We start from the raw sequence: 27,544 nt of genomic DNA on the forward strand, positions 1-27,544 counted from the left end.
TGCTTATCTGAATGTGTAAGCAGTTCGATTTTTGAAGAAACATGCCTTGTCGGCAGTATTGCACTTCTTTTAGACTCTGATCTTATAGCTAGTAAAAGGTTTTCAACCTAAGAGTAAATCGTGTCTCAGTAAATAGCTGGCAAAAGGTTCTAAGGTTCTACCTCAGCCATCAAAAGAGAACATCAGTGTAGCAGTTGGTGATGTCTGTCTGAATGAGAGTAAATTTCATCCCCAAGTGAGAGACCTCTTTGCACCTTCTGCTCAAAGCATGAGGCTGATCAGTGCAGCCAAAAAAAGTATTACAACAGTCGGGTATTGGTTTAAAGGAATCCAATGGGTCAAGACTGGATTTGGGAGTTCAACATTAAACTTGCTTGGGGGACAAGCATGGGTTCTATTGGTAAGAAGCATAAACGTGTGTGCTTAATCTCCAAAACTTTATAGGTTACCAACTAACTACAAAAAATCATCTCAATGGAGAGCCCTGAAATGGGAATAGCAGGGGAATTTCAGGTCAGAATGCAGATGTATGCCCTTTCCTATAACTTTCCAGTAAGTCTCTTGTTTTAAAGGTTTTTTAAAAAAAACCAACCTTGACAGCTGTAATGATTTGTTCTGAAACTTAATAGTGAAGACTGTTAAATACAGTAATTGGGGGTGGGAGTGGTAAGGAATCTTAATAGCAGTGAGTTGCACAGCTGTGTACGTCTGTGTCTCCTTTCCAGTGTTTCCTACATAGGATTTGTGTAGGCAGACTTGTTTTAAGGAAAGACAAACATAAATATTGTCAACAGGCTTGACTTGTCATAAAATTCTCAAAGGCAGACAGTGTTTTCTTGAGCAAAATAACTGAAAACAAAATTGGTGGCAGTCTGCTCTGTTGAATGCATCTGCTGGAGCCTCTGCAGCACTTCTATCTGTGAGACTTCCAATCTAAAGGGGGAGAAACTGCCAATGCGCTCACTTTTCTCTGAAATAACCTTACGAGTGACTCAGTCCCTGCTTTTAGTTCTCTAACATGTTGAGAAGCATGAGTGTATTTGGTTTCTCTAACTAGCATAAATGGCAGCAATTTGCACTGCAAATTCCTTCTCAAAATACCAGATTAGTGACCAGAGGAAATTTGACATTCATGTGCTCTCATCCCTTTCCCCCATGTGTTGGTTGTTTGTTTTTTTTTTTAATTTCATGGATGAAATCCTGGCACCACTGAAGTCCATGGGGAATTTTGACACATACTTCAATGAGTCCAGGATTTTACCCAATATTTTTCAGTGAACCTGGCTTGTGCTATCAGTTGTGCCTTCTGTTGTATTAATTTCTTTCTGAGGGCTTGTCATGTCTGTCTTCCACCAGCATGTTTTCATGTATTGACATAGTCTCAGTCTGAGCATGCTCATGACAGACAAACTGGTTGCCTTCATAATTTTAAGCCACTCTGTTTTTTCTCCCCCCTCCCCGTGAATGCAGGTCTCTTCCAACACATGATCTGTTTGTGTTGCTTTCAAATGAGGCATTAGGAATAAATTTTTTGTGTAATTCAGATTTTAGTTCTACTAATTGGTGCCCAGGTAACAGTGGTCAAGACATACTGGAACGTGGGGAATGTACCATGTTTTTGCTCTGTTGGTACAGCATCTAGCACAGGGGCTATCGACCCATGAATGAGGCTTCTTGCTGTGATAATTTAAATACATAATAATTCCTCTAAGACCAGATTCAGTAGTGGGGAAAGGAAGTTGTTGGGAGACATGCTCTAACCAATGGTAGAAATAACGTCTTAAGGTATGGATACCGTGGATACCGTGTGCAGATGCTTAGTGAGGGGGTGAATCTAATCAATCTTCTTTCTCTAGGCTTTCACACCTCAATTGCAACTCAATACTGTGTTTGAAAACTGCATAATAAATAGAGCCCATACATCTGAGCCTTCATCAACAAGAAATTAAACCAAAACTGCCATAAATCAACAGTATGTAGAAAGAAAATTGATTTCAAACCTGGACTTTCTAAGGCCATATGGCAATTGGACTAAGGTGAAACTGTTGACACTTGTTCCTGGTAGGATTGCAGGTTGACATCACAGTCCCTTGGTCTGAATAAGGTGAATTGGCTTAAGTGTCTAATACATCCACACTTACTTGTTATAGAAATAGTACAGCAAGTCAGACTGACTTTTAGTGTTTAAAAAAAAAAAAAAAAAACTTTGACCCAGGTTGATCAGGCCTAATAAATTGAAATGGTCATGGATTTCTGGTAACTGCTAAACATATGTCATATATTGTGAGCTAGATGGTAGTAATTAATTTGGTACAGGCCAGATCGAGCTAGTTGAAAAGGAGTTAAGTTAGTTACAAGTTCCCTTAACTGACAACGGCTGGATGTAGGGGAGTTGGCAATTCACTTGTTCACAGTCCAAAGTGTAAACATAGAAATGGGATTGCTATTGCAGAGGACAAGAAAACCGTTACTTCTATGAGTAGGTGGAAACCCATGTCCAAGTGGACCGTAATAGCAAAGTTTATTACTATCTACAATATGCTATGCACATGAGTGAATTGTTCTTCCACACTCGTAAAAGCAGAGGAAGAGGAGGACCATTGGCTAGCATTGTACATGAGATATTAATGCAAATGTTGGGAGTGGATATGTTAAATTAATGAATAGCATTTTACCATATGGTATTTGGGCAGCAAATGATAAAGGGGAAAGGTTAAGAATTTTCTCTGAGAGGCATAATCTGGTGAATGGCGATACTTTGGTTTTCTCACAGATATGAGCAATGGAGTTCACCAGTTGGTCAAACAAAAAAACCCAGAGTGTTTACATGATAACGATGAACTTGGAATAGTATAAATGAGCACAGAATATGGTCCTTATGCCTCATTTTTAGTTTTGATCTCAATGCTATTTTCAACAATACATTATGATCTCTTCAATATAAATGGAGAGGGTTTTTTTTAAATTTAATTTTAGTAGAATTTCAATCATTTGTGCATTAGAAAACTAAGGGCTCATCTAGACTACATCAGTCTTTTGAAAGAGGGATGTAAATTAGGCAGACAAAGTGCAAATGAAGTGCGGATTTAAATATCCCACACTTCATTTGTATATTTGCGTCAGATTGCTGTTTCGAAAAAGGGTATTTCAAAAGTGAAACCACAGTCTAAACGTGGTTCTTTCGGGGGGAACCCTTTTTCGAAAGATCCCGTATTCCTGATAAAATGAGTACGGAATCTTACAGAAAGGGTTTTTTTCCCTGAAAGAACCACATCTAGACTGCGGCTTCACTTTTGAAATACCCTTTTTCGAAACAGCAATCCGACGCGAATGTACAAATGAAGCATGGGATATTTAAATTTGCACTTTCAATCTGCCTAACTTACATCCCTCTTTCAAAAGAGGACTGTAGTCTAGACATAGCAGCATATCTTGTATTGTTAGGCTATGGAAAGCACTACAGTTGTATGGTACTATGACACAATCTTTGAGTTAGGGTGTGAGAAAACATTGTTCCTGTGCATCCCCTGAACTCTTGCAGTACTAAAAGGTTTAAAGTAGTGATGAGGTTAGGTTTTCAAATTTTTATTTTACTTGGTATGTAAAGTAGCCCCTGAAATCACAATTAAATTTGCTCTATCAGAATCTGAAATAACGGTCTCTGTCAACAACTACATATGGTATCAGGAAAAAAGATGAAAGTGATGTATAGAAGTTAAGCTGTATGCAAATATAAGCAGGTCAATGATGCATGTGGTTTAAAAAAGCCTACTGATGAACAGACAACTGCAAAAGAAGTGAGGTAAAGTATTCTGAAAGGAGGATTTTGAGTGCTGAATTCTTTGGATACAAGCATTCCAGTCATACTATTTGAACAGGACTGCTTGCAAGGCAGAATAGTATCAGCACTAAACCACCATCAAAGGAGAAATAGAGAAGTGAAGCTGTTTAAAGAGGGAAAGCTGCAGGAACAGACAATATAAGAGCCAAGCTACTAAAAGCTGGTGAGAAGTGCTATGGAAGCATTAAGAAAAATTATGCAAGAAGATCAGGAGCATGAAGAGGTACCAGATGACTGGCTGGAGGCAGGGAATTGTGCCAATCCTGGAAAAAGGAGATCCTGCCAACTGAATAACTATTTGTGCAAGGCACAATCTTTATGAAAGTAATTGTCAACAGGTTTAAGATAAGTTTTAGAAGTATGGAGGAACAGTGTGTGACCTGAGATCAGGTTCAAGTTGCATCAGTCTGATATTCATACACTGACATCTGATGGTGGGAGCTCAGGGAAAAGGAGGGGACTAAAAATGTTGCTGTCTTTTATTGATTTAACGAAGGCATTTGATTGGGCTTGGGATGGAAGTTTTATGAAAATTTGTAAACTTGGAAAGCATGATGGCATTTATAAAATGTATAGGAAGACTCCTGTTGTGACAAAATAATTAGTAAGACAATAAGCAACTGGTTCAAGTCAAATTTTGGTATACAAGAAGGGGGATGGAATCACCATTCCTAAACTAGATGTTAAACTAGACAATCTGAACGATCTAGAATTAAGAATCCTTAGTTTTTACAGATATGGTACAAATGGCAGAGATTTGAATTAATGATACTTTGCTACTTTGGAAAATTGGTCTAGATGACTAGAACACTCATTAAATGCCAAGAAGACACCAGATTGCAACTCAGGTGGGGGAGGAGGGAAGGAAATGACAAGAGATGGAATGTTGAAATGCAGCAGTGGGAAAGAAATAGCAGAAGAATAATATTGTGTGTACCTCTGAAATTTGATCTCTGCTGACAGTTCCATCAAGAGGATGTTATGTTAGCTACAAGGGCTGTATAGATATTCACAAAATTGTGAACTGATAAGTTATTTTTTTATACCAATGTGGAAAAATTCTAAACCAATGTGCTAACTGTATCATTCTGGTCTGGAAGTAGCAGTGTTAATTGAAACTGGCATAGCAAAAGTAGACTTGAATAGGTAGTAGACTTAAGTTTATTTGTCTTTAAACAGTTTCTCTTTGCACCCTCCATTCTCTGAAGTTTAGAGAGTAGTTTGTGAAATAAGGGTACAAGAATTGATTCAATTAAAAAAAGATTCATATGAGGGACACTGGAACAGTGTGTCCAAGAAAATGTAATCAAAATCAGTCTGACCTAGATGCCGACTGGTTGAGTGGTAGGGACATTACAAGGAGGAGACATGGCTAGGCTGGGTTGATTTGGAGGAACAAAGTCATGGCTGGGAACAGAAACACTCCTGCTTTGTTTATAAAGATGCTCTGGGATACAAAAGAAAAATATTGAAATTGTTGAGCTAACTTAAATTTATTTCTATTCATAAAAAAAATCACTTTGAGAAAACTGGCAGTAGATTACTTGGACAACATGGAACATGATATGCAATTTAGATAGATGCATATATTCACCAACCATATATTAAATCATGTGATATGGCAGGGTCCCAATAAGTAAAGAACATTAATGCAGGAAGGGATGTCAAGCGGCAAACCCCATCATATATCACACTGACTTAATGGAGAAACATGTATATAATTTTTATAAAATTGAAAGTCCTCTTGACCAGTACCCAGTCCTGAAAGTTGTTAAGCATCATTAGGAGGTTGCTGAGTGCCACTGATTTACAGAATCCTCTTTTCTTCTCTCAATCAAGTCCTTGTGTCTTGGCAGCCTGCCTTGGCTGATAGCTCTCACTTTGTCCTGCATATTGGAATCGGTATATGTTGACATCTGGAATAAGTAAGAAGCTGTCTCATGTGAAATTTCACAACTTGCAAAGTGTCTTGATTTGCTTTTTTGACTGACAGGTATTTGCTAACATGGGTGTTATTGTTTCTGAGAGGGGCTTGGCGGCAGCTGCTGCTGCTTTCTTTCTTGACTAGCTTTGCCACAAAATGACGCACAGTAACAATCATAACCTATGTTCTTGCCGTTGAGCTGCGTTTTTGGTCCCCTCACTCATTCATTGTGACACAAGCTTCTTGGGGGTTCATTACTCTGTTAGCAACTCTTGTCAGGTCTGACATACTTGGTACATCTAACATACTGTCATGGCCTACCCAAAAGGCGGCATTGGCAAAACTAGTAATTCACTGATTAATATTGTTGCATGATCGGTGCTCAGGTGCTTACAAAGTTCTAAATATGTGCTAGAATTTGTTCTTAAAAATGAGTTTGACAAGCAACACAGACACATTATGCCTTTCACACGTGAATATGTATTGGCTTGTCTGACCAGCCTGGTCATCAGGCAGAGAAAATGAAGGTAATCTAAGCCATCAATATAGTGAGTGGTGATCTGAACCTCTAATTATGAGCAACTGAATCTCCTGATAGTTTACTTATTGTTACTCTATTGTAAAAGTGTTGAGAATGGTCTTTAATGAAAGCCAGTCACACACTGTGGATTAATATAATTGTGGATGTATGCCTCAACTCTGGGGAATTATTATAGAAACTCATGGGTATTGTCCTTTGTTATCTTGCCCTCACTTGTCTAGTTTAAACACTTTTTAGGTCACAGATTTTACAGGTTATCACCTGACAAAGAAAAGAAGCCCACATCTCATACCAGGTGTGGCCAAATTCAAGAGGCCATTGATTTGTATCCGAGATTCCATGAAGAGATAATTTGCATTGTAAAAATTTACTAGCAAAGGAGAAGACACTATGAAGTCCACACTAAATAGCTTGGTATCTGTACCCTGCAGGGAAAAAGAACTTTCTCTGGTCGTACTTTTCAAAGAAAACATTTCAAAAAGTTAAGCAGCTAGAAAAAGAAAGGGGAGAGATGTCTTTCATTGGGTGAGTTCAGGAACACAGAGCTCTTGTGCCCCACATTCTGTGGGTTTCTTTAACCAAAGCAGTTTCAGTCTTTAGAAGCAGACTATGGGAAGTGTTGAAATATTTGAAAAACTAAGTGATCGCTATACAGCAGGCATTGCCCTTGAAACATGTTTCCCCCTTTGTCCTTGCAGCCTAGAAAGATGATTGCACTGAACAGTGTGTATTGTTGTCTTTCTTACTCTATAAAAACACTTTCAGGGTCAGGGCTCTTCCTCTCTCCCCCCCCCCCCCCCCCAAGATGCTGATTAAGACTGTATGTAATGCTGATTTAACTGAAAACCAGCAACTAAAATGCAGCAAACAACAAACAGGAGTGGGTATAATTGTATTCATCATCTGTTTATTAATATTTGTATCGGAGTTAACTTTGCTAAATAAGGATTTAGGAAAAGTAGTAATAGATACGTGAATTAACATACTAGAATGGATAAAGGAGGTTACTGGTGCCAAATCATGGCTACTTGGAACATTGTATTGGGTGGGGGTCCAAGGTAAATGTGCATCAGCAATAAAATAGTTCATTTACCCCATCCACACTTGGGTCAACTGTTTCTTCTCTAACGGGGAGAATTTCTTGAGGCAAAAATTGTAAATTGCTGTTGTAGTCTGTCTTGGAAGCACATATTTTACTTAGGTTTGCTTGAAACTCTCTTTATTCCTTGTATGTTTGTATGACTTAAACCTATGTCTTTGTTTAATAAAAAGTGAAAACATTTATTATAGACCAATTCAGTGCACAGATTGAAGGGAAGGGTGTAGCTACAGTATACTGTCTCTTTAAAAGAGGAACAACACATCTTTTGTGAGCCTTCTAGGAGAGGGCTGGACACTGTAGGGAAGATGGCTTGGGGGAAGCTGTTGGGGTCATCCTCCAAAACGTTACTGTGGCGTGACCTATATGCTTGTACAGTAGCTATTGGTTCCAGGGCTGAGAGTCACAGCCATTTAGTATTAAAGCACTCAGAGTTGTATGAAGGGCAAGCCCTAAGCAGGACCATTTCACACTCCTGTCTTGTTTTCTAGAAACTATTCAGTGTTTTTTTTTTTTTTTAAATATAGCAATTGATGACAGTAAGATGTGGATTCAATTGTTGTAGATGGAGAAGGGTAATGCTAAAGGAAATGAGATCATTTAGCTCCAGACTAGTCTTGTTTTCACTTAGCAGATATATCTACCCTCCTCTTCAAACAGGAAAAAAGTTTGTCTCCTTACTAGGTCTGGTGGATAATTTAGACTGTGCTTAGATATTAAAGTATTCATGAAAGGGGCATATTTTTCACAGAAACCTCAAACCTCTAAATTTACTCTAATCTGGCATGCCTTTTGTCATTGCAGGCATAACTTTGCAAAAATTGTATTTTCTGGTGCATAGTTTTAACTTCTTCCGGTCTACCCCACCCTCCCTGGAAAATTGAATTTGGAATACTTGTTGGGCTCTTATCCCCAGTGTGACATTAACACTGCTTGTAGAGGAGAGAGCTAGTGAAAGACACTGCAGGTCACTTAAGCTGCCTCTTTGGAGCTATGCAAGAGAATTTTGTGGGCAAAATAACTACATAAGGTGGGTTGTATATTGAAAAGGGTAGATTATCATATGTAGTAGTGCAAGAGACTTAAGGGGAAAGAGGAGTCCCATGGATTACTAACTTCATGGATGCAGCCACTTAAAACCTGCATCAGAGCTAGCAGGAGGAGGTTAAATGGCCTTGAGTCTGGATTGGCATGTGGCCATTACAATGGACAAACCTGGAAAGAAAAAAAAAAAGGTGAGTATCCAATTTTGAAAATTAAAAGCCAATCTGCTAGGCACTTCAGGATGGGTTAAACAATGCCTTCATTTAAATTGGAAAAATACCTAGGTCTGAATAATTGCACCTGAAATACCTAATGACACAAAAGCAGCTCCTTTTCTTACATACACAAGTTATCCAGATCATATAGCTAGCCTTCATTATACCAGCATAGGAACAATTTTAATTCACCACAAGCTGTGTACACTCCATATTTAACTGGTAATGCATGTCATTAATTTTTTTTGGATCCTAATGTGCTTTGATCTAGTTATTGAAAAGTACTAGGTCAAAGTGCACTTATTGATAATACTGTGTGAACAGTGCTAACATGTATTTGGCAGGCTAATAATGTGTGTAGATTCACACCTCAGTGTTTCAGGTGCTAAATGTTCACATATATATGTCCTCTATTTAGCCATAGTCAGCATAATTCTGTGGACTGCAGCTTCTGAGGCTCTACCTAATCTACTAATCTATTTCTGTACGCCTACACTAGCCCCCTAGTTCGGAGTAGGAAGGCTGAGGGCAACTGAAGTTGCTAATGAAGCACGGGATTTAAATATCCTGCACTTGATTAGCATAATCCCAACCGTTTGCCATTTTGGAAACTGACTAGCCTGAAGTAACTGCCTGCGTCTATACACGGCAGAGAAGCAGGATTCTGAGAATTCAAACTAAGGGGTTCTCTGGTTCCCTTTAAGAGTTTCCTCCCATGAGCAGAATGAATTTTTGTATTGTGCACCAGTACTGAATTCATGTGGCTTGTTTGGATGTGCCATTGTGGCACCCAAGTTATTAATAAATATCTACCTTTCCACTCTGCTGCCATATCTCTTCCCCTTGCTCCCATCAGCTCCCCTGGTGCTTGATGCCTCACCCTCCTCTGCTGTCCTGACTTCTGCCCTTTTCACTACCCTTAGCCTTCCTGAGACCTGCCTACCCTCCACCAGCCCTTCTCCCCCCTGTGCCCACTCCTCTAGTAGCCCTACTCTGATCATGTGAGCTACCCCTCATCTAACACCTCCCTCGCCTCTCTTCTCTGGTGCTGGTCCCTCCCCTGCAGGTGTCTGCCCTTCTGCTTCACCCCCAGAATCCCCTGGTACCTGCACCTTCCCTTACCCCTGCACGCTCCTGGTGCCTGTCCCTTCCCTCACTGCCCCTGCCCCGTTTGCCCTTTTTTCCCTGATGCCCACCCCCTCTGCCCCCATTCCCCTCATGCCCCTGTGCCCTCACATGACTTGCTCCAACCCCACCTTCCTCATGCCCACCCCTTCTGTCAAGCTTTCTCCCAGCACCTCCCCCTCCAATCCCCAGTGCCCTTACCATCTCCTCTTTCAGCATCACCCTGTCCCCCCTCCCACTGACCCCTCCCCACCTGCCCTTTTCCTCATTGTCTCCACTCCCCCCCCCCCCCCAGCATTTGTCTCCTCTACCCTGTCCCTTTGGTGCCTTCCCCTTTCTTTCCCCTCCGTATAAGCCCCTTTCCCTTTCTTCTTCCTCCTCCACCCTCCCTCGCTGCAAAAGCCCCTTCTTTCCCCCCCCCTCCCCTTACCTTCAGCTTCTGCCTTACAGATTGCCGGGCTGCAGTCAGAGCCAGTCCAAGCTGCAGGGTGGGGGAGGGGCACCCCCAGGGCACCGCATGGTGCTGCAGGGCCAGATGCCATGTAGTGCTGCTGGAACAGACGGGGGCACCCCTGGGACACTGTGCGGTGCTGCAGGGTGGGGTGGGGACACCCCTGGGGCACTGCATGGTGCTGCAGGGTGGGGTGCCATGCCCCTGGGGCACTACGTGGTGCTGCAGGGCCGGTAGGGAGCGCCCCCAGGGTGCTGCACAGTGCTGTAGGTTAGGGCCCGGGCTGCCAAAATGGCTCGGGCAGCCGTCTGTAGTTGGGCCCCAGCTGCTTTTGGAGCTGGGCCACTGGGTTTTAAAGTTCCCGGCGTTTCCCCTCTCACCTGTTGCACGGCGTTTGAGGATGCCGCGCATGTGCTCTCTCTGCCCCACAGTGCCTAGTAGATGGCTGCAGGGAATTTAAAGTGAGGGGCTGTGGTGCTCCGTCACAAATCCCCCTGTTCCTCCAGTAGCTGGTGGCTGGCCCCAGACATTATGGTGTGCCTGGGTGCACCCGGCACACCCTATGTACACGCCTATGCCCAAAGCAATGATAAATTAAGCATGCACATTTTTGCTTCTACTTTGCCAAAAAAAAAAAAAAATTTTGAGTTAAGGACCTGAGCAATGCCAAGTAAATCTTCTAGATTACATTTTACATGAGTATTTAAACAGTCTTTCTACTTTCAGCATTCCAGGATGTACGACTCTGATGCTCAACAGTCAGAAATGGATCTAGCATTCAAGTTGAATATATATATTTTTTCCAGCAAAAAGGGACCCTATACTGCCTCCACTGAGTCAGCTAGAGTTTTGCCATTCAAGTCAATGGGAAAAGTGGCCTATAAATTTGTTACTGTAGCATATTAAATTAGCTTTTCCTATGTTTTAAGCAGTAAATACTGTCATAGCCTTTTTACTTACAATTGATCACATACACTGTACTTTAAAAAAAATCACAGAAGTGTGGGTTTTGCCATAGCATTCAGGGCCACTACAAATAAGTGAAACATCTGGAACATTTTAAAATGTTGTCACCCAAATACATGACTTAATGACTGTTTTATTGTTTTGTCACCATGCTGACTTGCTGTCAACAGGGAAGCTACTGTAAATAACATATTACAGTATACACAACACACAAATCCTTTTCATTGTGTTTAAGCTCTGACATTTTTTATAACTGCTTTTCAAAGTGCCAGCTTCAAACTCTCCTCCTTCTGTTTGTATTATGGAGGGGTATGCTTTGTGTTTCCATATCTCATTATCATGTGTTTATTACACAGAAAATGAGTGATTACCATCCCAAATAATGCAAACCAACATTAGATGTTACAATCTCTGTCCTGACACCTTTTTAGAAGTGTATCTTGGTTCTCCTCCTCCTGTTATTCTATTCACTGACATTTTGATTTCCTGTCACCTGGGTCTGTTGGAGAACAGCAGGAATAATAAGGCTTTTTACAATGACCATAAGGCCTTTCAGAATCTGAATAAAAAGTCTAGGTCTTTTTCTTTTTCAACCAGCCTTGTTTACTATTTTGCCTTGTCAGATGTTTTGCCATCAATGTTCTCATGGAGAATTCTGTTTTAATTTGGAAAAAATCACTAGCTGTAACACCTCAGGCTTGCATTGTTTTCTGTCCATTTTAAAAACATATTTAAGATTGGTTTGGGCTGTTTAGCCTGAAAAGTAAATGTGGAAATGCCATCACAGCTTGCAAGTGCATAATTCTTAGTTAAGAAAATAGTGACATTTAACTGTACTTTGGAACACAACTGTATTGTAAAAGCAAATCACATGCTCAGAATGGGAAAACAAAAATGGAAGTGATGAGTCAGACCACTTGGAAAAGAAGTGAAGATTAAGCCCCTTGTACATCAATTATTAGCTGAGACCCTGCATCATTGTGTGTAACCATTGTCAGTGGGTGAGGCCAGGAAATAAAGTCCATTCTTAGTAACACTCCAGAAGCATTCTGTAGTGTTACTAAGGCAGAGACACGAGTCAGCAGGACTTTGCGGAGCAAAGGATTTCAGTGTGCTCCAGCTTAAGCCTGTACAGCATTCACTGAAGTCTGTAGAAAGACTTCTGTTGACTTCAGTGAACACTGGATCAGTTCCAAAGGGAACAGCCTCATTTACAGAATTTTTAAGTGAGCTGGGTTTTGTGAACCTCCAAATCAAGGTTTGGTTTTTATTTTCAAGATGAAGATTCTTTGCTTTTGTGAACTAGCTAGAAGAGCTGCAAACAACTTAAAGCATTAAATGCTTTTCAGAAAACACAACATTCTAGACTTACAAGTCTCTGCCTTACTGAGGCCTGTTTTTGATGACTAACCATCTATTGTATTTGTAGGATTCATTTTTAATAAGCGCTCCAGATGCGAACTGGGGTGCACATTTGATAGGGCTGAGAGCAGTGAGGGGAGAAGATCACTTAACAAAAAGTGTGTGTGTGTGTGTGTGTGTGTGTGTGTGTGTGGAGAAGCTGCTTCTTCCTTGCATTACAAGGCGGAGTGACATGTACTGCAGAGTTTTCCGAGCACTGGATCCTTTCTCCTACCGCTGGTGGGGACTGGGGAATGTTGTTATTTGATGTCTTGGTGAGAATCCATGTTTGGTTCCCTGCTTCAGTAATAACCTTCTCAACTTTAATCTGGTTTCTGGATCTTCTTGAGGCTTGGGGCTAAGCTGAATGATAGTTTGGGGATCTAGAAGGTGGCATTCAGGCAAAATTGCCAAATTGATGTGTGGATGTTTACTTTCCATCTGGAGGTCTGGTCTTGGGGAAGATTGAAATGGCAATTGTCACTGCTTCAGTAGCTCCATGGCAGTTGATGAGAAAGCTGGGTACTTCGCTACACAGCTCTCAGTCAGATCCTTTCTAAGGAAAAATTATGCACGCTAAGAGGGTAAATAACTGTTTCTCTCAGAATGTGACTGCCATGATCCCCTCTTCCACAATGGAGATAGGGAAGGGAATGGATTGGGAGTGGCACTCCTTGTCCGGCCTGACTGTACATGGGAGTATGGCCTTTACACTAACCATTAAATTGATAGTACCCAAGAACATTGGTTCTTTGGGTAAAGTCCCCGTGCATGCTCCACTCTAGGTGTCAGGCTCGTCCCCATGCTGCAGGTTGGAGACTCATCAGCCGTGGTTCAGCTGGACTGCGCATGTCCGACAGTGTCACACGCCCTTTGCGCCGTTTGAGTTTGCACACGGTCTGGTTCCCACCAGTTCCTCCTAACTGTTCATGGTTGCAGGCAGAGCGAACCCCCTTCTCTTCTGCCTGAATGGGAAAAAAAAATCTGTAACATTTGTAAATTATTAGTTGTAGTTTTAGTCAGAAGTTATATAGTTTTATTCTCATAGTTCGTCATTTAAAAAAGTGTGTGTGTGTGTGTGTGTGTGTGTACACACACACACACACACACACACACACGTCATTTTATCTTCAAAGTTTCGGTTCTTACTTTAAATCACTCAAAATGTCAGGGTCCCCCGGTTTAAAAAATGCACAACATGCTGCGATGCAATGCTGGCATTGGACAGGCACTCAACCTGCATTAAGTGCTTGGGCAAGGGTCATATCCCTCAGAAATGCCCGCACTGTTCCAAGCTGATGGTTCGGAGCAGGCACGATCACGAGATGCGATTGAAAATGCTCTTATTCAGTAAGGCCTTGCAGCCCACTGACATTGAACCGTCCAGATCTCCAACATCCCCAGGAACACCAACAGGCAAAGTCATCTCCCCAACATATCTTTGGCTCAGAGACGTGTGGGTGATAAGCCAGGGACATCTGGATCGGCTGTTGACTGCCACGCTCAAAGGCATAAGAGCTGCGGCATGTCGGAGCCGAGTCCGACCCTACATAGGGAATCGATATTGGCATCAGCCACAGTTCCAAGATCTGACTTGTTACCGGAGCTGACAAAGCAAAAGACAGCAGCACCAATCAGGGCAGCACTGGCATCACAACAGGCAGGGCCGGCTTTAGGCCGATTTGTCCGATTCCCCCTAATCGGGCTCCGCGCCTAAAAGGGCCCACGCCCTAAAACCAGAGGGCCCCACACCCTAAACCTGGAAGTGTGCTGGGTGTATTGTGGGGGGAGGTGTTTGCCCCAGAAGAGGAATATGGTGGCTTCTGTGTGCCGCAGGAGGGGGAGAGGGCCCGTGGGTTTGGCTGGAAAGTGGGACTCTGCCCTGTAGATATAAAGGGTCTGTGCTGGGTTGTGTGGTTTTTTTGCTCAACCAAAATTTGGTTTGAATTGGGCCCTGTACTTCCTAAAGCTGGCCCTGACAACAGGCGTTGGAACCAACCACTGCACTGGTGCTGACATCAGCAATACTCCCAACATGGAGTCCGGCGGTACCGAGCGCTTCAGCACCACCCGCAGCACTCTGTGTGCCTCATCGACATCAAGCTCGGCACTGATCCCAACCGCACCAAGCTCACTTGATGTATTGGCACGGCAAACAACAGTGCCGCTTCCACCTACATCTTTGGCACCAGTACAAGATGTACCAGAGCACTGTAGACGACTTTCTCCCACACTGGGGAAAGCCAAGCATAAGTCTAGGAGGATAATTATGCCCTCTCCTAGCCCAGAACCAGCTGTCTTCTCTCCATAGCCTCATTCGCCAGCCTCCAGTTTCTCAGTGCCATCACAGAATGAGAGCCAGGCCACATTAACTAGCCAGCAACACAGGCACTCACCACAATATTCACCATCGCCACAGTGATACTGCAGGCACTCACACTCCCCATTGTACAGGAGGAGTAGATCTCGCTCACCTAGTTCCAGATATCAAGTGGCTAGAAGAAGGTACTTGCCTGCATATTCCCCAAGGAGGTATTACTATGACCGATACCATCGACATTGTGACTACCACCATTGACACTGCTATTCGTTAGACCACTCTTGTTCTACGTCCCCTCATTGCCATCAGCAGTGTTCAAATAGCAGTGTCAGGTTGCCAACACCTCCTCAACCACCCACAAGGAGACCTATTCCCTCAGGAGAGTCACCTGTTCTAGTACGACAACCAGAAGTAGAAGAGATACCGACATTGGAATGCACCCAATTCCCGACTGCATTGTCCAGAGGAAGAAGATTGATCAGTCTTTCCTGGTGACTCTTCCCCCAAGGATGAGATCTGGCAATTCCATGACGTGTTTAAGAGAGTGGCAGAGACGCAAGAAGTGCAAGTGGGTGAAGCACAACAGAAGCAACACTGTCGCAAAAGTCTAGAATGGCGTTGCCGTTAGACGACACAATCTTGGAAATCGCAAATGAAATTTGGCAGACACCAGCTTTCTCCCAAGCCATGTATAAGAGTATGGACAAAGTATTGTTCCCTCTAAAGGGATGGAATTCTTATTCACGCACCCATAACCTAATTTGTTGGTTGTTGATGCTGCTCAACAAAGAGCCAAGACCCCACAATACAAAAATGCCACCTCCGATAAAGAGGCTAAACATTTAGACCTATTCAGAAGGAAAGTTTATTCGTCCTCCATGCTAACCCTGAGAGTGGTGAATTATGCTGCCCTCCTCTCCAATCATAACTTTGATACAGTAAAACTCTAGTTGTCCGGCATCCAGGGGTCTGGCACTCCTGATAGTCCGGCACTACCTGGAACCCAGAAGTGCTCCAGGCAGCCGGACAATTGGAGCTGCTCTGCCCCAGGCTTCCCCGAGTCAGCCGCTGGTCAGTTTCAGCAGCGGCTGATTTTGGGATGCCTGGGGCAGAGCAGCTAGGGTGCTGCTGGGTTGGTCCCGCAGCGCTGCCCCGCCCATCCGCCTCACCTCACCCCACCCCAGACCTCTCATAGCGCCCCTTTCTGATAGTCCGGCATATCGCATAATCCGGCACCCCCTGGGTCCTAAAGGTGCCGGATTATTGGAAGTTTACTGTAATTATAAAGTTAGTGACTCTCCTAAAACTTACCCAAGGACAAGCATCAGAAATTAAAATCAGTAGTCCAGGAGGGCTATACTGCCTCAAGGGTGGCTTTACAAATTTCCCTCGACATCGCGGACACAGCGGCTCATACCACAGCAACTTTGGAGGTAATGCGAAGATCTTCTTGGCTCCAGATGGCTTCGGTGCTCAAGGAACTACAAACAAAGGTAGAGGATTTGCCTTTCGACAGGCAGAGTCTGTTTGCCGAAAAGACTGATCAAGTCCTCCACTCAGGCAAGGATTCGAGGATGACTCTGAGGACTCTTGGCATTGTATCCCATAAATGTTACATGCTGTGTTATAAGCAAAAGCCTCTTTCATACTCCACACCCAGATATAGGCAGTATGAACCACAACAGCGGGGGAAACCACTCCAACAGCTTCCTCAGATGGGTAGGACACCCAATCCTCAAAATAACAGGCAGACAGTTTGATGGTCTGGTTGAGGGACTTCAGACCATTCTCCTGAAATGTCACTCAGAATCACAGAACCTGTTTGACCATTGTCTACGACCGTACCAACACAGGTTGTTTGCCATCACCACCGACCATTGGGTCTGAGCTAATAACATCTGGCTACACAATACCACTTCTTTCTCTTCCCCTTCCCTCACCCTCTCCCCCATTCCCATCCCTCTTCAGGGACCTATCTCACAAGGCCCTCCTAATGCAGGAGGCTCTATGCCTTATACATATTGGGGCTGTGGAGAGAGTGCCCGAGCAATTTCAGGGCAAAGGATTTTATTCTCGTTACTTTCTCACTGAAGAAAAAATCAGGGGGATGAAAGCCTATCCTGGACCTTCAACGGCTCAGTTGATACCTATGAAAACACAGGTTCAAGATGGTGACATTAGCATTTATCATTCCAGTGCTTAACATGGGATACTGGTCTACTTCCCTCGACTTTCAGGATGCTTATTTCCATGTGACGATACATCTAGCACACAGACGCTTCCTCAGATTCATCAAAGCCATGGAACACTTTCAATACAGAGTCTTTCCATTCGGCCTATCGTCGGCGCCCAGGGTCTTCTCGAAGACTCTATCAGTAGTCGCTGCATATCTACGCCACCAAGGCATCATGATATTTCCTTACCTAGATGATTGCCTAATCAAGGCACCTACTTACGATCATGCACTTCAGGCCACCGATATCACGAGAAAGTTATGCACAGCTCTGGGCCTCATGATCCATGTCCCAAAGTCCTCCTTCACACCGCAAAGGTCTCCTGAGTTCATTTGGGCATGATTAGATTCTATAACAGCCAGGGCCTATCTTCCTCTGGACAGATTCCACAAAATACAAAGCCTTGTGCACACTCTTTCCATCAGCCCCAAAGTCCCCAGACTTACCTGCTTGCAACTCATGGAGGCCACAACTTATCTGGTGCAACACACGAGGCTGCATCTCAGATGCCTCCAACATTGGATAGTGTCAATCTACCGCTCAGGCAACCAGGACATTCACAGGCTAGAGGGGGCACCCCCAATAGTGCGACACTCCCTGACATGGTGGGCCTCTCCTACCAACATGCTCTTGGGCATTCCCTTCCACCGGCCACAACCCATAATACAGATTACAATGGATGTTGTAATGGGGAGCCCACTGCGGGAGATCATGCTCAAGATCAATGGACTGCACGGGAAGCTCTTCCACATATCAATCTCCTCAAGCTCAGGGCAGTATTCAATGCATGCAAAATATTGCTACCCACAATTCATGGTCATACTATTCAAGTCCTTACTGACATGACCACAGTTTACTATATCAACTGTCAGGGTGGAGCCGGAGCCAGATCCAAATCCCTCTGCGCAGAAGCCACGCAGCTATGGAACTGTTGCATTCAGCACCAATGTGAAGTTCCTGAAATACTGCTCCAGAGCAGGGCTGGGACCGAAGTCCCTTTGGGACGCATTCTTGCTGCAGTGGAGTTGCCACCTTCTCTACACCTTTCCACCAATTCCACTTCTTCCAAAAGGTACTGGAGAAGATAGCCATGGACAGAGCCACAGTCATAGTTATAGTCCTATTTTGGCCCAGGCACATATGGCTGCTTCTTCTCATGCAAATGTCCCTATGATCTCCATTCCACTTGCCAGAACGATCCGACCATCTGACGCAACGAGGTCTGGCAATGATGCACCCTCAAATCGATTGGCTACATCTCACAGCATGGCTCCTAGCTGGTTCCACCGAGCAGTAGTCATCTGTTCTCAAGAGGTGAAGAACATGCTAATGCACAGTAAACTCAATTCCACACTTAACAACTTACCTTTATAAGTGGCTTCGATTCCATACCTGGTGTACTGCCAATAACCTCAATACACTTTCCATCCCTATTCATCGTATCCTGGACTATGTACTACAACTTCAGCACTCGGGCCTGGTGTTACTGACCATCAGAGTTAATCTCTCAGCAATCTCTGCCTTCAGATAACCGATAGAGGGTTACTCAGTATTTGTTCACCCCATGACCAAACTACTTTTAAAAGGTCTCGCAAACCTATACCCTCCGCGCAGAAAACCTCTGGTGCTATGGGACTTGGAGGTAGTCTTGGACACTCTCATGTACCCACCATTCGAATCTCTAGCCATCTGTGACATGGCTACTCATGATGAAAGTCGTCGTCTTGCTAGCTATCATGCCGGCACGTCAGGTGGGTGAGTTGGCTGTTCTCTTGGCTGCTCCTCTTACACTGTTTACCAACCATGGAGTAATACTACGATCCCACCCTAACTTCTTACCAAAAGTGAACTCTAATTCCATGTCAACGAGCCCATCATACTCCCAACCTTTTATCCTAAACCACATGCCTCTCATCATGAAGCCCAACTACATACCTTGGATGTGCATAGAGCGTTGGCTTTCTATCTTGAGAGAACACGTCCCTTCCGACGGTCATGTCTATTGCTATGCATGGACGAACGAACTAAAGGCAAACCCTTAACGATGCAGAGTATTTCTAAACTAATTGTGAAATGCATCACACGATGCTACTCATTACGCAATAAGCCCATACTAACCTCAATGAAGGCTCACTCCACTAGAGCGACGGCCACATCACCGGCCTTCCTCAAAGGAGTCCCACTACATGATATCCGCTGTGTGGTAACCTGGTCCTTGGATATAACGTTTGTGAAACATTATGCTATCAATGCTCTTGTTCATGACTTAGCACTGGCGTCTGCAGTGCTCTCTATGGCAGAAATCATAATTCTGATCCCACCGCTGTAGACCAGGCTACTGCTCTGTACTTGCCTAGAGTGGAGTACCCATGGGGACGCTACCCGAAGAAGAAGAGGAAGTTACTCACCTTGTGCAGTAATACTGGTTCTTTGAGGTGTCCCCCCCCCCCCCATGGGTGCTCCACGACCCACCCTCCTCCCTGCTTCAGAGTCTCTTCTTTGCCTTTCAGGAGCAACCCTATTAGGAGGAACTGGCAGGAGCTGGACTGCATGCAGACTCCCAAAACAGCGCAAAGGGCACGCGATGCCGCCGTGAATGCATAGTCTGGCTGAACCACGGCTGACGAGTCACCAACCTGTGATGCTAGGACGAGCCTGACACCTAGAGTGGCACACCCATGGGAGGACACAGCTCAAAGAACCGTCGTTACTGCACAAGATGAGTAACTTCCTCTGCCTATTGAGGTCTACCCTTGAACCATCCTGCCAGGTAGCTTGGAGTGGTAACCTTGGTTGGGTAATTTAAAATAAAGTTTCAGCCTTCACAATTAATTGCACTGTAGTTTACATCCATGTTAAAAATTAGGTTACTATATTTTCTAGGTAAAACTCAAGTACCGCTGTATTCCAGAGCCAGTTATAATGAAAAGAAGATTAAGGGGGGACATGATAGCGGTTTTCAAATATCTAAAAGGGTGTCACAAGGAGGAAGGAGAAAATTTGTTCCTCTTGGTTTCTGAGGACAGGACAAGGAGTAATGGGCTTAAAGTGCAGCAGGGGAGGTTTAGATTGGACATTAGGAAAAAATTCCTAACTGTCGGTGATCAAATATTGGAATAAATTGCCAAGGGAGGTGGTGGAATCTCCCTCTCTGGAGATATTTAAGAACAGGTTAGATAGACATCTGTCAGGGATGGTGTAGTCAGAGCTTGGTCCTGCCTTGAGGGCAGGGGGCTGGACTCGATGACCTCTTGAGGTCCCTTCCAGTCCTATGATTCTATGAAAATATTGATGACTAATTGATTTCACATCTTCTAGAATCATGTGCATGTGATAAGGTGGACCAGAGGCCCTCTGCTGGAGCCCTCATTGGTTCTACCAGATGCTAGGTAAGGAACAGCGGAGCTAAGTCCTTCTAGTGACCTAAAGAAACTGCGGGGAATAGACAATCAGTGCCTAGGAAGGCCATATTAAAAGGAGGTGACTTGAGGACCAGAGGCAGTTCATTCTCATGGCTCCATGGTGCACCTTGGGCAGCTCAGTGCTGGCGAGGACTGGGGAATTTAAGTGCTCCTGACTGGCTGTTGGACCTGAACACAGGTGTGCTAAGGATGAAGCATCATTTAAGGCTAGGGCTATGGGAAAGTGGCCCAGGGAAGTGAAAGCAGTTGAGATAAAGGGGCAAGGCGGTATATGGGTGCTATTTTTTCGGGTCCCTGTGCGGGGACTTGGAGTAATGGGTGGGTATGGGTGTGTCCCCCTGCCCAGGACATTGGGAAAGCTTACAGTTGAATAGCAATAAATGCTCAGAAGGGAATAGAATTACTTAGCAACCCAGCCGGAGACCTGGAGCCAGAACGGACCAGAGGGCAAAACCATTGCATCCAGGCCAGGAGGAGACCCTGAGGGTACTGCCTGATACCAGGAGTGGAACTCTTTAAAGACTGCAGATGCACTTGAACAGGAGGGGAAGTGAGTGGTGGGTACCAGGATCTTACATTGCAAGTAGCAACTCTTGTTTCTCACTTCAGCAGAAAACCATCCCAGCATTCTACAGCATATGAATCATTGTGAAATAGCTAAATGAATCTGTATTCTTGTGATCTGAAAACTTTTTTGTTTCAGCAGCTGGGAAGACTTGAGGTAATGAAGTAACTCTTGGAATTGAACAAAAGGTTATAACTTCACTTCCCACATAAGCACACATAAAAGAGTAAACAGTTAATCTAGATCAATAGCACTCCAGTGAAAGTGAGTGATATTGCAAAATCACTGGCAGTCTATAGGAGTCAAGTATAATCTTTAAAAAACTTCATTATGTTTACGTAATGGACATGTTAGAAACATGCTTGAAACTTTCCCATAAGTAAGAATGTTTTACTTTAAGAATAAGATTACTTTTATGCTTCTGGTTGTACATTAGCATTGTCTGTCATTGTGCTTCAATATATTAGAATGCATTTAATAAGCTCCATATAATGTTTACATTTCAGGCCTACAAGATGACTTGTGTTATGTTATTTCATAAAGTTCCTATTCATGCCATATGAAATACTCCCATTGCTTAATCTCTGTCATGATCTTCACCAAACAGTGTGGCTGCATTTTTCCTAAGATGTGAGAATTAAATTGATCAATGAACTGACAAAAACAATGCAGTTTCTTTTTTCTTGTATTTGTGAAAATATAAGAGGGGAGCTTGGGGAAGCGAAGAAAGGGAGGTGTTGGCTTGAATCTCTAATGAGCCACTGAAACTCTGGAGGCTAAAACTGTAACCGTCTAAGATCCCTCCATATTCAGTATGTGTTAGTTTTTGTTTCCTCATCCAGGTCTCATAAATAACTGACAAATGAAAGTCTGTATATCTGGCTGCTGTTTTTCATGTCAAAGTAACTTTAAAAAAAAATCAAAGATGAAAGTGGCTTAAAATGAGGTTGTTTTAAAGTACTGCAAAAAACCTTGTAATAGCTTTTATTAAAAAAACCCTTCAAACAAAGGCTTTTATTTGTTTCCCTGATGAGTTGTGATGGATAGGAATGCTGGTCAACACTTGGTAACTAAAAGGTTAAACACAGGTACCAAATAAAATACATTTGAAAGCAAATAAATCCTCCCTGCACATCTCCATAAAACTCTCTCAGAAGATAGAGGTAGTCTTTCATTCTTCTCTCAATGTTGCTGGGGACGCCTGCCTTATTCCATCCTCCACGGATAGGACGTATTTCCATGCTACGTCAGCCATAAGGTCCATGCCTTTGGCCACATTCAGTCAACTTCTGCTCCATTATTCTGTGTGAGTCAGAGAAGACTGACACCGTGCATGACCAGCTGGATGAAGCAGGAGAAGCTATGTAACTGATACCACTGAGGCAGTACATGGCCATTAGCTCATCCCCCAACAAAGCATGGTGTGAGCCCCTGCCCTCCCACCATGTCAGGACTTCCTCCCTGTGCAGGCTTCTGTGGAAAGGAAAGTTGTGCATTCCTGGTTAACAGGAAGTGCCAAACACGAGAATCCCTGCCATGCCCGGGCACCCTCCTTAAAAGCATAACTTTTTCCTTGAACACAAAACATGCCTATTGTCTTAGACAGATGTTCTTTTATGCTAAGAGATTAGGTTCTACACTCCGCAATGGATCTCCTACACAGTCTGCCCTTCTCTTTTTTCATTATAGAGGGTGCAACAATGGGCCTGTTGCCTACTATCCTGGCTCCTTCAGCTGTTTACATTTTTGCCTTCAGGTCTGTGATAGCCAATCGCATTGACATGTTCAATGGGCAAATGCAGTGGACAGTGCACAATTAAATGCATGGAGGAGAATGACGCTGAGGAGATGTCAACAGTGCATGAGGAGAGGAGAGCATGCAGGGAATGCAAACTCCGGACACAGGAGGACAACTTGGGCTTATAGGGCAGCAAACAGAGCTGCTGACATGCCTGCTAGTCATACAAGAGGCAGATGGGCTGGAGGGGTGCTCTGTGCTATGCTGAACCACATGTCCTCCTCAGCAATCCTATGTCTACACAGCACCGTTATTTCAGAATAACGGATAGAATTGGAAGGGACCTCGAGAGGTCATTTTAGCCAGACATGAACCCCATCTTGCTTCTCCCCTCCCCCAGAGAGCAAGAGAAAGGCAGTCAGCCTTTGATGCCCTGGGAACGCAGGTGTGCTGCCTGTCCCTGACTCTACCATAAACAGAAACCAGACAGTAAATGGGCTAGCTGATGACCGGGGGGCCTCCCGCTGCCCTGATGGCTAGTACCAGTAATTGACATGCCTGCACTGTCCCAGGAGAGGAATCTTTGCCCATCACATACCAGAGGTGCCCATTGTCTGCATTTTCCCAGGTGTGAATTATGCTTTGCACCCTTTGTGGGAAACTTGGCGTTCAAAGCCATTTTTCCTAATTGGCCACTTGAGACCAGGAAGACCCCTACATGACCCAAGGGGTATAAAGAGGGGTTTAGTAGCCCACCCCATTTGAGCTCCAATCATCTATACCTGCTGGCAGGTATTGATTGTCTCCCGAGGTCTGTGGGACACCCAACCTCGCCCTACTTCTTCCCGAGGGATTGAGAGAAAGACGCTGGCCACGCCAAGTCTGGAATGCAGGGGTGAGAATATATACCTGCTAGGTGTCTATTTTGCATGCATTTAATAAGAGCTCAGAGAACCAAAAGGGTTTCATGGTACCTGAAAGAGACTTATTCCGTCCTGTCCTTTGTAGTGGCTGTGTTACCTGTAAAACAGCAGTAGCATTTAACAGCTAAGTTTACCCTGTAACAATAAAATAGTAACTGTTTAAGCTTTAACCTGACTCCTTCAGTTGCTGTAACAGAACCAAGCACAATTTAAAAGAACTTCAGCCGATCATAAGGGACAGATATAGGGAGAGCTTGAGTGTTGGATCGTGTCACTTCCAGGGGACAGATCCGTCGGGGAATCTCTTAGCCTCCCCAGACTGCCCGCTGCAAAGGGATCGTGTATCCTAGCAATAAAAATCTGAGGTGTAATAAGCTCTCCCTGTAAACTTGTTGGGGCGCCCGTCAACCTCCTCCAGGTTGCCCGCTGCGAAGGGACTCCGGTCTCAGCAGTTGAAGTCTCGGGTGTATAACACACACACGCCACTCACTGCCCTGACCGTCGGCTGACAGTCATTGAGTTCAGTCCCCTGCCCTCACAGCAGGACCAAGCACTGTCTATATCCTCTCTGACAGGTGTCTGTCTAACCTGCTTTTAAATATCTCCAGTGATGGAGATGTTCCGAAATAAGAGTGCATATACACAGCAAGCTATTATTTTGAAATGTTCAACTGGAGGACTTCTTACTTGGACTTCTGTAACCCTCATTTCACAAGGAGCGAGGGAAGTCAAAGGAAGAGTGTTCTTCCTTCGACTTCCTGTTGTGTAGACAATGCCTAAAGCCGAATTAAACTATTTTGACTTCAGCTATGTAATTGACATAGCTGAAGTTGCATAGCTTAATTCAACTTTTACCCTGCAGTGTGGACATACTCCACACTTCAGAGCCTCCTCTCCCAACGTGGGGGAGGGGAAGTCAAGGACAGCTTTCCACTCAACCTCCAGGGATGTCTCCCAGAGCAAAAGAGAGACTGACAGCCATCAGTAATAATTGAAGAGGTGAGGGGATTGTAGTGTAGACCAGGCCTAAGCTTCATATGTTACTAGCACCCTGAAGATGTGTATAATTCCTATGTACAACCTCAGCTCCTCCTAGTGAAATGCAGGGATATTTGGGATGAAACAATGCAAAACTTAAACAGTAAACAATAATATAATACAAAGCAGTTTTTATATAAAAGTGAAGAATCACGAATTCAACTGGAATTCCAGGGCTTATAGTTTAATACACTGCAAGGACCCAAGAGGAAAATTGACCAGCACTTTGAAGCTAAGCCTTACTCCCTTGCCAACATTGCAATGGGATATCTTGTGAAGTCAGGATATTATTTTTACACCAATTCAGTAAAATCATGCTTGCATCTGCACAGTTCCCTAACTGCTTGCTTAGATACTGGTATAATGCTGAGGTATTGATTTAATATGGATAGGAGAAAGACCATCCTCCACTGAATCACCCTCCCCATTTCCTAAAGCACCTACTGATTTCCTTGGTACCTGTGAGTCTTCTGTCCCAGACCAACAACCCTCAAGATCAAAGTATAGGCTGGCACTGCTGCAGGCACGCCTTTTGGATCATCTTCATGGCTTACACCATAAATGGGAAACAAATGTTTTTCCCTAGATTTTTATTGAGAGGGAACACACAAACAGAATCTGAGCAGACAATATTTCTTGCTATCCTAATATCTTACCAGGCTCATTGCAAAGCTAATAAGCTGCAGCAATCCCATTGCCAAGCATATCAATGCACAATCATATTAGATTCAACTGTGAAGAAAAAAATGTGAGAAGTTTCACTTTGCCACAGGATAAGACTGATTCAGCTTGAGGAAATATTACTGCACACGTGAAAAGGTTCAATCTTTAGATAATTGGTCAGGAACTTCTCTGGTTCCCTATTAATCTCTGGGCCAGCCAAGCTCATATCCCTAGTCTTAACCTACTATTATTTATCTGTGTTGTACTATTGATAAGAACCAACACGTAAACTGGGTCTTTATTTGCTATGGGTCGTATACATTGCTGGAGACAGTCCTTGTGCCAAGAAGTTTGAAGTGTAACTATATTAGGGGGGGAAAAAGAGATTGGAAGAAAGGAAGTATTAATTCCATTTTAAATATGTGAAATAGAAGCTCAAAGCACATGACACATGAACACAAATGTGCTCCAGAGAAATGTTGCATCCAATGAAGCTGGAGTTTAAATAACTGAGGAGTGGGATATTCATTAGTCTTTCTTCGTGTGGATCTTAGACCCTGACTAGACAGGCTATGCCTTCAGGTGATTGTGTTTAATCATATATAGATGCAAGGCCAATTCTTTTTGTCTCTCATAACTATACATTCCCATGGAGATCATGAGAGAAGGGCATAAGAACAAGAGGAGGAATAAAGGCCATGGGAAGTGGGAGGGGGAAAAAAATCTGGCCTTCTGGAAAGAGAAGATCAAATGACTATCTCAAATATATTGATATTTGCAGTGTTTCAGCTTTGTTGATCCCAGGATATTAGAGGACAAGGTGAGTGAAGTAATATTTTTACTGGACCAACTTCGATAAGTTGATATTGTCATGTAGTATCCTTCTGGTGGCTTCTGTTGGTGCTATACAAGTGATAGGCATTGTAGAAACATAGATAGTTGGGTTTGTGATGACCGGGAGAACCATATGGTCACTTGCCTGCCTGGTGCGAAGGTTACGGATCTCTCGAGGCATCTAGACAGACTTATGTGTAGTGCTGGGGAGGAGCCGGTGGTCGTGGTACACAAAAATGAGGAGGTTTGTTAAACAGAAATTAATAGGCACAGTGACTAGAGCCAAATCCCTGAAAGCTGCATGGAAACTTTTTAAAGACACCATAATAGAGGCCCAACTTAAATGTATACCCCAAATTAAAAAACATAGCAAGAGACCTAAAAAAGAGTCACCGTGGCTTAACCACTATGTAAAAGAAGCAGTGAGGGACAAAAAGGTATCTTTTAAGAAGTAGAAGTCCAATCCTAGTGAGATAAATAGAAAAGAACATAAACACTGTAAATCAAGTGTAAAAATGTAATAAGAAAAGCAAAAAAAGACTTTGAGGAACAGCTAGCCAAAAACACACAAAGAAATAACAATGTTTTATAAGTACATTAGAAGCAGGAAGCCTGCTAAAAAAACCTGTGGGTCCCCTAGATGACCGAGCTATAAAAGGAGCAATCAAGGACGATAAAGCTATTGCGGAGAAACTAAATGATTTCTTTGTTTCAGTCTTCACGGCTGAGGACATTGGGGAGACTCCTGAATCTGCACCGTCCTTTGTGGGGGGTGAATCTGAGGAACTGTCCCAGATTGAAGTGTCGTTAGAGGAGGTTTTGGAACAAATAGAGAAACTTAATGTTAACAAATCTCAAGGACCGGATGTTTGTCAGAGGCTGGAGAGGGATGGCAGGAGACAAATCGCTTGATCGTTGTCTTCGGTCCACCCTCTCTGGGACACCTGGTGCTGGCCACTGTCGGTACTGGGCTAGATGGACCTTTGGTCTGATCCGGTACGGCTGTTCTTATGTTCTTATGTAAATCTGATTAGTTACACTGGATACCAAGCTGCTTCTAGCCCTTACAAATCCACGTAAAGACCTCTGTGACAAAGGAAGTCTGAGGTTTGTCACTCAGGCAATGTCTACACTTGCGGCTTCTTGCGCGAGTAATATGCAAATGAGGCTAAGCATGGAATATTGTGGAGCCTCATTTGC

General features: G+C 43.7%; 1 long non-coding RNA gene across 1 annotated transcript in view; it reads left to right on the forward strand.

Annotated features, from left to right (window-relative positions):
• Positions 1-20,357, forward strand: part of LOC142829868 (uncharacterized) — a 70,669-nt gene extending 50,312 nt beyond the window's left edge. Inside the window, exon 3 of the long non-coding RNA XR_012904746.2 lies at positions 19,672-20,357. This is a non-coding gene — a long non-coding RNA (uncharacterized LOC142829868). The remainder of the gene's footprint in view (positions 1-19,671) is intronic.
• The last annotated feature ends 7,187 nt before the right edge of the window (positions 20,358-27,544 follow it).

Source organism: Pelodiscus sinensis, chromosome 6 (genome assembly GCF_052426305.1).
Source record: "Pelodiscus sinensis isolate ZL-2025 chromosome 6, ASM5242630v1, whole genome shotgun sequence".
In the NCBI taxonomy this organism is placed as follows: Eukaryota; Metazoa; Chordata; order Testudines; family Trionychidae; genus Pelodiscus; species Pelodiscus sinensis.